Source organism: Aquila chrysaetos, chromosome 1 (genome assembly GCF_900496995.4).
Source record: "Aquila chrysaetos chrysaetos chromosome 1, bAquChr1.4, whole genome shotgun sequence".
Lineage (NCBI taxonomy): Eukaryota > Metazoa > Chordata > Aves > Accipitriformes > Accipitridae > Aquila > Aquila chrysaetos.
The window spans coordinates 25,457,950-25,470,210 of NC_044004.1; positions in this window are offsets into that span (position 1 = coordinate 25,457,950).

Below are 12,261 nucleotides of genomic sequence, written 5' to 3' on the forward strand. Positions count from 1 at the left end.
CCTGAGACCAGTGGGTTTCAGCTGCGGCCAGAGAAGGCTCGTCTGCCTCTGCCACCCCGGTGACCATGCTCACCGTGCCGGGAGCATCCTCACTGCCAGGGCGTAGCGTGGTGTTACGCACAAGGGCCGAGGAGATAAGGCAGGGCAGTTGCTCTGCACCGAGGCCTCCCCAACGCCCACAGGGAGTCTGTTATCAGAGCTGCATGGAAGCTACTTGGTGTAAGGGCAGGGCGGTATGCTTCCCCCGAGGGGCTGCAGGGCCTTGTGGAAGTTGCCGCCGCCGCCACCACTGCAGCATTCGCACCGGGACTCGCGAGTGTTCAGAAACTAAATATGACCCTGCATTAGCTGTCCCTTAGCGCGTAGGGACATTGCTTATGCTCGCACTATTACCTCTTCCCATCCACAAGGCTTCAAATTCATGCTTTATTCCTTAATTCTTCACAGCTAAACTCCAGCTTAGATTTACACTCTGGTAAACTGACTCCCGTGCTTAGACCTTGGCCCACTTTCATTTCAGCATCTGCAACTGAACTTTTCTACTGACATGGCATGAAACTAAATAATGTTCTTATATAAAGGCAGAGGCAATTATAGCTTCCCTGTAGTTCCAAATATATTACTCTAAATTATTCTAATCTAAATTATTTATTTACTTGCTTTTGTTCATTTTAAATACCTAAGCAAAAAACACCATTCATTTAAGAAACAATATTGCAATAATTATAAAGGCAGATACATTCTTGAATTATTTTTTTATCTAGTACCAACGATGTGTGCAGAAATATCCTTATAAGCCACTGACTAGAGCTATCCACAGCTAGATTCAGTACACCAGACTGCTACCTTCTTGTTTGGGACAATCACCCCATCTGACATGCACTCCCCCAGCCCCCACCATCTTCTTTTCTGGTAAAGAAAATATGCAGAAAATTATGTCCTCAAAAATAGTATGTCAGTACCATTTGTGCACTTAAAAAAGATAAAGCACTCTGGAAATAACCAGGTTTAACCCTTTTCCTCTGTGCTTGACTGTCAACTCTATTCATGGTACAAGCTGTAGCCACTATTTTTTATAAAATTATTTTTTTCAGAGATACCTGTATGAAAAGATCAGGATGATTTAGTATCTGAAATAAACATGTTGACAAGCAAAAAGTAAAAAAAGCTGTCTTCTATCCTTTTGGGCACAAGGGAAAAAGGCCTTTCCAGAGAATAAGCGTTTTCTGAGTCTAGTGACAGAGCTCTATTGATTGTTTAGATACTTGTTTACATTTCCATTTTTAGCATCTGTTAGTACCATGATTTTACAATCCCTTCCACAATTCAAAGTTGAGTCCTGATAGAAGCAAATTCTGAAACACTTTAGCTGAGTTTGACTTCTATTTGCTCATCAGCAGCATCCAAATAGAAAAGGCAGTACAGCAGCCGTGAGAATAGACGATGTAAGCCATCAGAAACAGTTACGACAGATAATAAAAATAAAATGCTAAAGCCCAATTAAAAAACCCCTAAACCTGCAGAATAGAATACATAAGCAGAATAAGTAGGGATTGCTGATTTTTTTTTTTTCAAGTTTAACTTGTGTATCAAATCAAATGCTCAGCCTGAAGGAGTTCAGGAATTTAATAAATACAGTGTTTATAATTGGAAATGCCTTTTCTCAGTGAAGTAGATAACCAAGAACATGAAATCTCAGATTTATTCTTATTTGAAGAATTGGTGGGAGACTTATGTATTTATTAACAAAGAAAACGACCAAGGAATGAGCAGAACTGTCCTTTTCAACAGAAGAGGAAGTTAAGCAGTAGGAGATGGGGTTCTTTGCACATATAAAAACAAGTCTTTCTTCCTCTTGGGTTTCCTACAGAAAGTACTGCTGCTCACCTGAGTTGCCTCTGCTCTGTCTCTTAAATTTTGATTTACTCTTTTTTTGAGGATGTGGTTCTGTGTCAACTGCACTTGGTGTTGTAAAGGAGACAGACTCAGGGAGAGGGGGAATCCTCCTTTACTCTTCAGTTAAGTGTAGCAACTGATGTTCCCAATTCACAGGTAACTGCAAAATCCAGCAGGATTTCTGAACCAAATCTGACTCCATGAAACAAGGTCTCCAGAGGTAGGCTTTATCTCAGAGTCTCCGTCTGACTTCAGAAAGATTGTAGCTTTTTTTTTAAAAAAAAAATGATTAGAGAACTAATCTGGATTTACAACACAGCCCACAAGCAGTGAATCAGCACAATTTCTGAGGCAATAACTTCCTGCCCCTCTTCACCCACTGGAACAAACACCCCTGAGCACAAGGGAACTCTTAAATCAGCTTTGCCACTAGAAGATCTGTGAAACCACCTCGCAGCTTTTACGGAGAATAATAAACCTCACTCAAAACACTATAAAGTTTCCTTAACAAACTCAAACCTCAGTTTCAATAAGGTTTAATTGACCCAATCTATGTCAGTTGTTTCCTCAAGATTTCTAAAACGTATCTTCAGTTTGTTCCCATTACTAGAGAATGCAGTGAGTTAGGAAACATGTAAGCAGTTTTTTGAATGCAAACCAGTCAAGGAATTTTCTTCTTTAAATAGTCTTTGGCTTTACCCACTACTAATTCTTTACACTTCATCTCAAAACCAAATTTATTTATCTTATTTTGTACTTAGTTTGTGCATGCATTTTGAAGAGTTTAGGTTTTGCCTCTTTTCATATGTATTATTATGTATTTCTGCATTTCCCTTGGAAGTCCTCACTACTGTTACTGGAAATCTAGAAAATATATGTGCCTTTTCTTGACCTTTATAACTAAGAGGCAAGTAGGTTTTGCTTGGTATTTCTCTGTTCTTTTATTTTGAATCACACATTAACTTACGTGTTATTCAGAGGATGTCCTATTAATTACTTAATTATTCCTTTGTTGTTTCATTGTTGACTTTATTGGAAGACTTTTTCTGGATCTCATTTTTACTGGTAAGAATGCCTGAACAGGCCAGACAACTAGCCATCCTCATTTGTAAAAGTTACAGAAAGAAAAAATATTGGCAGCAGTTAAGTAGAAGACAGAGAACCCATTGCTTTCACATCTTAAGCGGCATGGTCTTAAACTTCAAAACAAAGAAAGTGACACTGAAAATGTCATATCATCAAGCCCTTTTATATGACTTAACGAGACACTTTATACTGAACTTGGAAATCATTGAGCAGGATGCTAATTCCACAATTAATTTTATATATATGTATATATAATTATGTATAAAAAAACCCCTCTGTTACGTGTATGCACAAATACCTCAGTGTAAAGTTGACCCACGCTAGTGCTAGTAAAGCTTGAACACATGAAATTCCGTTTGAAATTCAAATGGTATATATTCCCACATCATTTAAATGCTCAGTTTTATTACTGGAATCACAGTTAAGACATGGACTACTTTGTTTTCTGAGGGTTTTTTCTAAAGGCATTCTTTGTATGTATTATCTATACATTCAAGGCAAGAATACTTCCAAAACATTTTAAAGCTGCATCCAAATACCGGTGGTATTTAAAACACTCATATACATCAAAGCAGTACTGCTTTGGTAGCGGTAACTCACCTGACAATGGTTTACTTTACAGATCAGAATGAGCAAAATAATAATGTAGAAGTGTTAAAAAGAGATTAACTTCAGGAGCTGGGATGATGAGAAAGAAGCAAAATAATTTGATGAGTAAGATACTAGGTATTTATAAAACTCAAGTTTAATTATTGGTTTTCTGACAGACTTTTTTTTTATGTATTCATAAGCTCAATTCCTCATTCATAAAACAGCTATTACAAATCTCTGTAGGACTGACACCACTTCTTAGTACGTGTGTCTACAATCTGAAGACTAGGAAATCTTGTGTATTTGTTTATGGCAAATTATATATTAAAAAATAAAATAAAATACATGGACCCAGCAGTATAACCTACCTTGGTGTACTGGTTTTGGCTGTGTGGTGCTTAGCTGCCTACTGGAGTTAAACCATGACACTCAGAAACAATACATCTAACTCAAAGCAGCTATATTCGTCAAACCTTTAGTCAAGAAAAAGTTGTAAGGAACACTCCCAGCAAACTATTTAAAAGCTAAACTCCTAATCACCACTTTCCACTTTGCCCAGTATGCAGCTGTTTCTGGTGATGAAAGTAAATGTATTTCTGAAAGGTGTTGCCTTTCACGGAAAAAATAAATCTCTAAAGCCTAACAGAGCTGTAAAGAAAACACAGTTCTGCTCTAAAATTCTGAACTTTATATCTGAAAAATTGCTCATTTTTACAAGATTTCAGCCTGTCAGGTTGAGAAAATATCAGTAAAGAAACTAAGTTATAAAGGTAGTGTTTTTCTAGAAGTAATCTCTCTCTCCTGCTCCCTCTCTTTCTCTCCCTGTCTCTTTCATAATACTGTCCCTCTAATGCAGTAATCAGTTAGGTCACAGGGCTTTCTTTGTAACCAGGAATTCAGTTTCAGTTTTACTTGTACTTACCTAAGGTCAGGGTTGTGGCTACCACCCTTCAAGGAAATTGTTTAACCACTAGATTTTTGGTTTGGTCAGGACTGTCTCCCCTTTGTTTGTGATGGGTCGCACTGATGAGGATAAAATCTGTTTGTTTGGACCAGAGAGAATAAAAAAAACCCTGGACTTGATTCTGGAGCCAAGTAGTTATGCTACTTGCCTGAGGAGAAGAGAGTAAGGTTATAGATGCTGTCCCAAGGACAGAGCCAATACTTTACAATCATCTGCATGTGGATTGAAAAAAAACCTACTGAAAACAAGAATTGGAGCCTAGCATATCCCTCCAGGATGCCAGCCCTTAACATTATAGCAATCGCAGTAGGGAATAAAGAGGGAAGTGGTGCAATTAGCTTTAATTCTTAAAACTGTTGTGGTTGCCATTACATTTTCTGAGACGCCAGATCCTGTTGATGCTCGGTAGGAGTTCCCTGAGAATGCCTGGTAGATAGAGATAGAGCTCTCCTCAGGGGACTGAAGGAGAGGAATGTTGATGTTCTGGATTCTGATCGGGTTTAGGCATGATTTGGTATTAGCTAGGTCCTAGGCATCAAAACAGATGTGCCTTCAATACCTGGGAAACTTTAAAGGCTTAAAGGCTTAAAGCTACAGCTCTTAGGAAGCTCAGTTGCCTCTTAAGTTAATCAACAGGTTTGGGCTTCGGTGGAATATAAGGAGTTGCATGTGATTAGATCAGCTTCTTGGAACACAGGGAAAAGAGATGATCTTGAGCAAGTACCAAATCAGCTTCTGAGCTTGACAAGAGGACTACAGGAAAAGAACAAAGTCCGTCCTACACTGGAAGGAGATCTGAAAGAAGACTAGTGGTTTTGAATGTTGTGGAGAACCATATTATGAATATACAATGTATAGGGTGGCTTGCTTGGTGTGTGGTAGAGGCAGAAACTGAAGTAGCACAAAGCAGACCAAGTCCCTACAAATGGCAGCTTTTTCCTGTGTTTTATGTTGGCACAGTTGTTAAGGAATTTATCACACAATAGTAAGTAAAAATCAGCATGTAAATACTATATTAAGGTTTTAGATTGTAATGCTTGTTTTAAGTAAATTAAAAGTGAAGCAAAGGTCTACAGTAACGAAACCAAAATCCACTGGTTCCCATTCCCCATTCATACATTATTATGAATTAATGTGGTGGAGTCTGAATTTGTCACAGCTGGGCAAGTACTCACTGGGGAATTCAACAATACTGGTGGGTGGAAGACTAAGAAATCCCAGTAGTATTGTGTGAAGTCACTAAGCATGAAATAATTGTCTTCATTAATGGCCTTATTACAAATAGTGCATTCACAACTCTGTATGCCTGAAGCTATATATGTACATACGAAAGGAAATTTAGAAGTAGAAATATTCTATTAATATTTTGATTAATCTCTAATCATTTTGGCAGCATCCATAAATGGATTTTGCATTTCGGCAACCAGGGAAGCAGGAACGATGCATGGAGACACGTGCGTGGAAACCTGGAGCCGCTTCTTGGCTCTGCAGTGACTTTGGCTGGCTGTGTAAAGGGGGGCAGAAAGTATTTCTGAGTGGAGTCCCTCCCCATCTTCTGCCTAGGGCAGACTTGCAGTGTGTGTTGCATTGCAGATGTTTCCCAATTCCCAGAGCTAGTAAGAAGATCAGTACAAATTGAAAAGCCTGGGTATTCTAATTAACCAAATTATATTCATTTGTTTTATCCAGCCAGTTTGAAGATACTTGTTATCCTCATCGTCTCTATCACTGTTCCTATTAAGAAAACAGATTAACTGAAAGCTGGATTTCTTTCAAGTTAAATGATTTTTAATGTTCAAAACTTCAGATAAGATTTGAAGTAAGTCTCCCTAGCTTCTAAGATTTGATCATCAATAACGAACTGCCTGTCCTATAATACAATAGTGCTGAATTTATTTGAAAAGGAGAGTAACAAAATATTTTATAAAGTATAAATATTAATCAAGTGTCCATATAATAGATAATTCAGGAGTGACTTTGCCCAAATGCAACAAAGAGATTTGCTCTTCAGTAGAAATGGACTGCTTGGCTCTCCCCATTTTCTGGCTTTTTATAGACCAATCATTCTAAAGCAGTCCTCTGTCTCCAGAGCCTTATGAGAGATAGCAGTTAAATCCCTATAAGTGATTAGTAATGGCAAATATGCTACCATGGACTCTTCAAAAAGTAGCTTTGTAATGCATTTGCTCCCTTCTGATTTCATGAAAGTTTTTTTCTTTTTGTAAAATGCATAAAGAGCTAATGTGAAACCAATTGCATTTTGATTTTTTTTTTCCGTACTGGCCTGACATAAGACTAAAAAAGGTAGCCAAATAGTGGTAATTTGTACAGATTATGCCACATGCACCTTTATTTTGGAATACACACAAAAAAATTTAACCTGCGGAAGATTGTATTCATAACAAAAACCAGGCAATGAGAATACAATGGCAGTAAACTAATAAGGAGATACAGCATAAATATATCTGTTTGGCATTCACATCTCGAGATTTATGGTCCTGGCCTGTCAGCAACATTTACCCTTAGCTGTATGCTGCCTAGCCACTTTTGAGGATTTCTTGATCCTCATCTCAGAAGTTGCTTTCTCAGTCCTTAGTCACTCATAAGTAATATTTTCCAGAAAATTTAGAATCTAATTCTAGGAATTATGAACTTAATTTCCTGGAAGAAAAAAGATGTAGACCTCCAAGAGACCCCTAGGAAAGGACTTAAGTTCTTCAATTATTAGCTTAGAGGCTCACTTCCTCATAAAAAGCCCTACTCTAATTTGAGCATGCTGGCTGTGCAGGTGGAATAGAACATTCCTTCAAAATAATACTGAAACTGGAACTATTAAGGAAAAATGTAAGTCACACTACTGTGGTAACAGTTCCTCATACATTTTCCTAGGATAAAAGTCTGGAAAGTGATCTGTTAACCTGATCTGGTTAGACTTCTCTTGCTGGTTGACCGAACTGTTAGCTACCATATTTAATCTCCTTAAGTATGAATATATCGTGAGGGTAAAAGCCCAGAGCCAAGAAAGTAATCAATACATTACAATTTAAAGTCTTAGTATGCAGAGGACAGCCTTTCTTTCCTCCAAGATTTCAGAAGCACACTCTGCTTTATGCAAATATGACTTACCAAGTTTGCATGCAAGAACTTCAGTTTAAAGCTCAGTCAAGAACAGATCTGTTGAGATAAACTTCAACTCTTGTTCGACCTGTTTATTTCCACTGCTTTTTATACAAAGCTCTTCAGATAAGAAGCCACATACAGACTGAAAAGCTGTAGGGAGAGGGAACAGATCTGATTTGAATTCCAGTCCATTGCATTCACAACAGTATTTCTATTTACATGTATAATCCCTGGTAGGTCACCAAGCATTTAGAGCCAGACAACACTTAAAAGCAGTTGTACACAAATAAAGTTAGAAAAATATAAAAGCTGGAATACAGTAAGATATACAGTGGATGTGGTAGTATGGATGCTTATTAAATGTAACATGCTAATATTATTTTGGTTCTTTTCTGGCAGAAAATGTTTTGGATTACCTAAAATAATATGAGTATTGGGAATTTCTGCAGCTCCTTATCTTGCCTTCTCTAAGCCCAGCTGTGCAGTCATCTTCAGACCAAGGTAGCATCTTGCCATAACTCTTTTTCTCTGGAAGACGCAGAATAGTTTATTGACTAGGATTGAAATGAGAAGGGCTAGTGAAGTCCTAGCTGATTTCTGGTACACAAAGTTTTCATTGTACTGACAAGACCTTGTTGGATCAACTACCTGGGAATGTGGATCTGAAGCACAGTTGATTCAGCAGTTGATTAAGTTTGGAAGACTGAGAGGGAATCAGGGGATGGATGGGGGTGGGAGAGGCAGGTGGCTTAGAATCTAGGGAAAACTCAGTGGAAGGAGCAGCTTCCTAGAGCTGGTCAGGAAATATTGTCCCCTGACTGTGAGGACTTAGGAGGTTTTGGCAGTTTTTTCTTTTTCATATCAGGACAAAGCTGAGATCTGAAGCATGATTAAGTCAGAATAGTTTTTGGTTTAACAGCTCATGAACAATAAGTGTTTGTGACAGCTTTAAAAAGGTACAATATGTAATTGTGAGAAGTCCAATCTTCCCCCCCCCCCCAAAATGTATTATCTATAGACTAATCTTCTATTTCATATTTGCTTTAAATTAATGAGAATTTTCACTGAGGACAGAAAAAAGTGTAATCAGCAAATAGCTAGTGCCAAAGGGCAGCAGGAGTGTTGTGAGAGTCACTCTGGGGAAAAAGGAGAAGGCTCAGCAGGCAAAATGGACTCTGGTGCTATGTTCTTTGAAGAGGATCTTGTGGCATTAGGAAAGATCCTGGTGTCACAAACCTGGGCCTGCCCCGGTTAAATTAAGCCCATTGTAGAGCTCACCTACCTTTAGTGTCATACTTCCAAAAATGGTAGTGGTTAACTTCGATACAAGTTCCACTTAAACAATAATTTTGTTACCAGAAGGCAGTGTGCTTTTTTTAAAAAGAAACAAGTAGGTTGTGTTCTCAAACAGTAGATAAAGGAGCTGCTCATCTTCTATGTTTTGTGTGGAGCACATGGTCTTGTTAATTGTCCTGGTTACTCTGCTGTATCACCTACCCTTGCCACAGGATTTGAGATAATTATCTTTTACAGGATTTTAATAGGTGTGTGATAATTAAATTAATATGAAAAACATCTTGTAGTTTAATTGATTTTTTGGTTAAGACGTGCCCATACATATCAAGTCTTAGCAAGTTAGTTTCTTTTGGCTAGGGTGATGTGGGGGGAGGGCAGGGGTGAATAGTAAATTCATTAAAATACATGATTCCAGATATTCCCAAACTGTTTATTAAATGCAGTCAAACTTGTTGAAGTATGATGACAGAGAAAACATACTGCAAAAGGTGGGATCAGGTTCACATGTTCACAGAGGGAGGAGACACTTTTTAATCAAGAAGCCCAGTGTGTTAGCCTTCCTTATGGATGTGGACGAGTTGTTTGATTTCCTTCTGGATCTGAAATTACTTAAATCCATAGGTCCTGCTTTGTTAATCAGAGCCTTAATCAAAGGGTTGTGGAAGCTGAGGTTGGCTGCTCTTTTTCTCAGTTGTGGATGTTCTTCTGCTTCATACAGCTAGCCAGATCTTCAGAGCAGCAGAAACTAGACAGCAGTATCTTGTGTCCTAATCACAAGGATATAGAGTAATTTTCTTTCTTTCTTTCCTGCTACCTCAATGATTATTTGAAGATTTTTTTATACTTAAAACCGTGTCAAGGTCTCAAACCATTGCATAGTTTGATGATTTAATACACTGCCAGAATATGTAGTTCCAGTGTTCTGAGAGAATATAGCAAATGCTAAACTACTGGGAAAAAAGAAAAGAAACTCCTCCATAGCTTATCTTTCTTTTTTCCTTACTAATAGTTTCAAAGAAATATTTAACTTTAAGTCAAATGTTTCTGATTAAGTGTTTTTGGTTTTTATTTTCAGGAGAACCCCAGCTTTGGTACAAAGCAAATCAGTTTCTTCCTGCCAGAGTATTTTCTAATGGAAATGGGGGCGGGAGTGAAAACGTACAAGCAAAATTGCTTTATAACCAGCCTAGACTTGCAAAGCATTATCTCAGAATAGTGCAAATAATATTAATACATTAAGATGAGGACAGACTTATAAAGGATATTTTTTGTATGAATCACTATGTACACCAAACACTACTCTGTAACAGTTACATCCTTAATTGTCATTATTGCAGGAACACTATTTAACCTAGCCTTCCTCAGGAAATTCATTGCCTAGAGTTATATCAGTGCCTAGATAGATACAATATATTACATCTCTCTATAATATCTGTATGATATGTGATATATATATCTCTATCATATGTATAATGTATAATATATTATAGAGAAATATTATCACCTAGAATTGTGTTAGGTAAAAATCCTAGATTCTTAAATCACTTCACAGGGAACATATAAGTAGTATATGGTACTAGAGATTTTTTCCTAAGGATTCATTTGACCTTTATTCAGCCTCCTAAAGTAAACACCCAAATTATTCCATAGCATCCCTCAAGAGTGTTAAGTCAACAAAAGGCCTTGTGTGTCCAAATACTTGCTTCTGGTGATAGCACACTACAAATAGAAGCCATAATCAGGATTTCCACCTGATGTTTATAAAATGTAATCTTGTCTCAGCTACTGAGGTCCTATGGTAAAGGTAAGAAGGTCCTGCTGAATATTTTCACATTCCTTCAGTTCAAAATATTTTGACTGAAAAAAAGCAAAGGCATTTTTTTCCAATGGTGTTTGTCCATATACCACAGTAACATCAGAGTGCAAGCCAAATCAAAACAGTGCTGCTGTCTAAGGTCAGATCCTTCACTTAATCCTTCACTGCAAGGAACTCTGACAAGAGGATTTTTTTTTTCCCCCTTTAAAATATGAAATACCCTTTTTTGAAAGAAAAATCAAACTCCAATGTGTATTAGGTAAAACTTTACCCAGTGGGGTAAGTTCTGTCAAGAGAAAATACCATCAGGCAGTAACACTCTGTAAACTTAGTGTTAGTACTTTTTGCTGCTTCCCTCTCAGCCCCTCCTCCTGCCTTTTTGCCTGACTGGTTTTTATGGGTTGCGGGAGGGCTTGGATGCAGGAGGACGACTAGCCCCTTGGGCAGCTCAGAGTAACTGGAGTATCAGTTAGAGTCTAAGAGATGCTAGTGAAGCTGGCATTTGCCATAAATTCAGATCTGTGTTTAAAAGCAACACAGCTTTTTACTCCACCTTTCCTGCAATTTGGAGTTGAAAAGCAGCTGAAATCTAGCAGAAGAGTAAGCAATAGTTTGAATTATATTTTGCTGTTAGGAGGCAAATTATACAGATAAATTTTGCTGTTTCTTGTGGGGCCACTGATAGTATCAGAGCTGGAAAAAAAAGAGAATTGCTATCAGAGTAACAGGAAGGGGAGCAAGAGCTGATTAATGGGCACACTGTCAGTGGTCATCATTGCTAAAGCTGACGTGGAAACACAACATTACGGCGTTCGAGGGAACCCATGAGAATGGATGAGAACAAAACTTGGGAGCAATCCAGTGGAATCAGGGGGTTTCCAAAGCAGGACATTGTGCTTCAGCAAAGGAAGGGAGATGCTGCCTGCATGTTTTCAGCTGAGCATTGCAGAGCAAGGAGCTCTGCACCTTAAAATAGGAACACAGATCTATTTTAGCAGCCGAAAAGGTTACCAGCTCCAATATAGCCACGCCAAGAGCTTGTGATTTAATCAGCTGAGGAAACGTTGGCATGTGATCCTTGCCTGTTACACAGATAGCTGCCTACAAGCCTTTTCGAGTAGGGGATAGTAGTGTTTTCAGGTTAACGTAGGGTGGTGAATATGGTGGGGAGAGGGATTACTTTTGCTCCTTTGTGCATTCTTGGTTTTTTCCCCCCCTTTTGTACAGATAAGTAAAGCTTATACTGCTGTTTCTGCGTTCAAAGGGCTGTAATACTTCCAGTGGGTGATGAACAGAAAACCCATCTATAGTATATAATTCTGTGGAGAAATGCCCTATTGACACCTGGGATTTTGTCTCATTCAGTCCTTCCCTCTTTCTTCCAACCCTTTTTGCTATTTTCTGACTTTTGTAGGTGTACATTAGTCTGTCTGGTCGAATGGCTATACCTGTAAATATTCCAAATAATGATAGAAAGTAGTTTTTTGTTTGC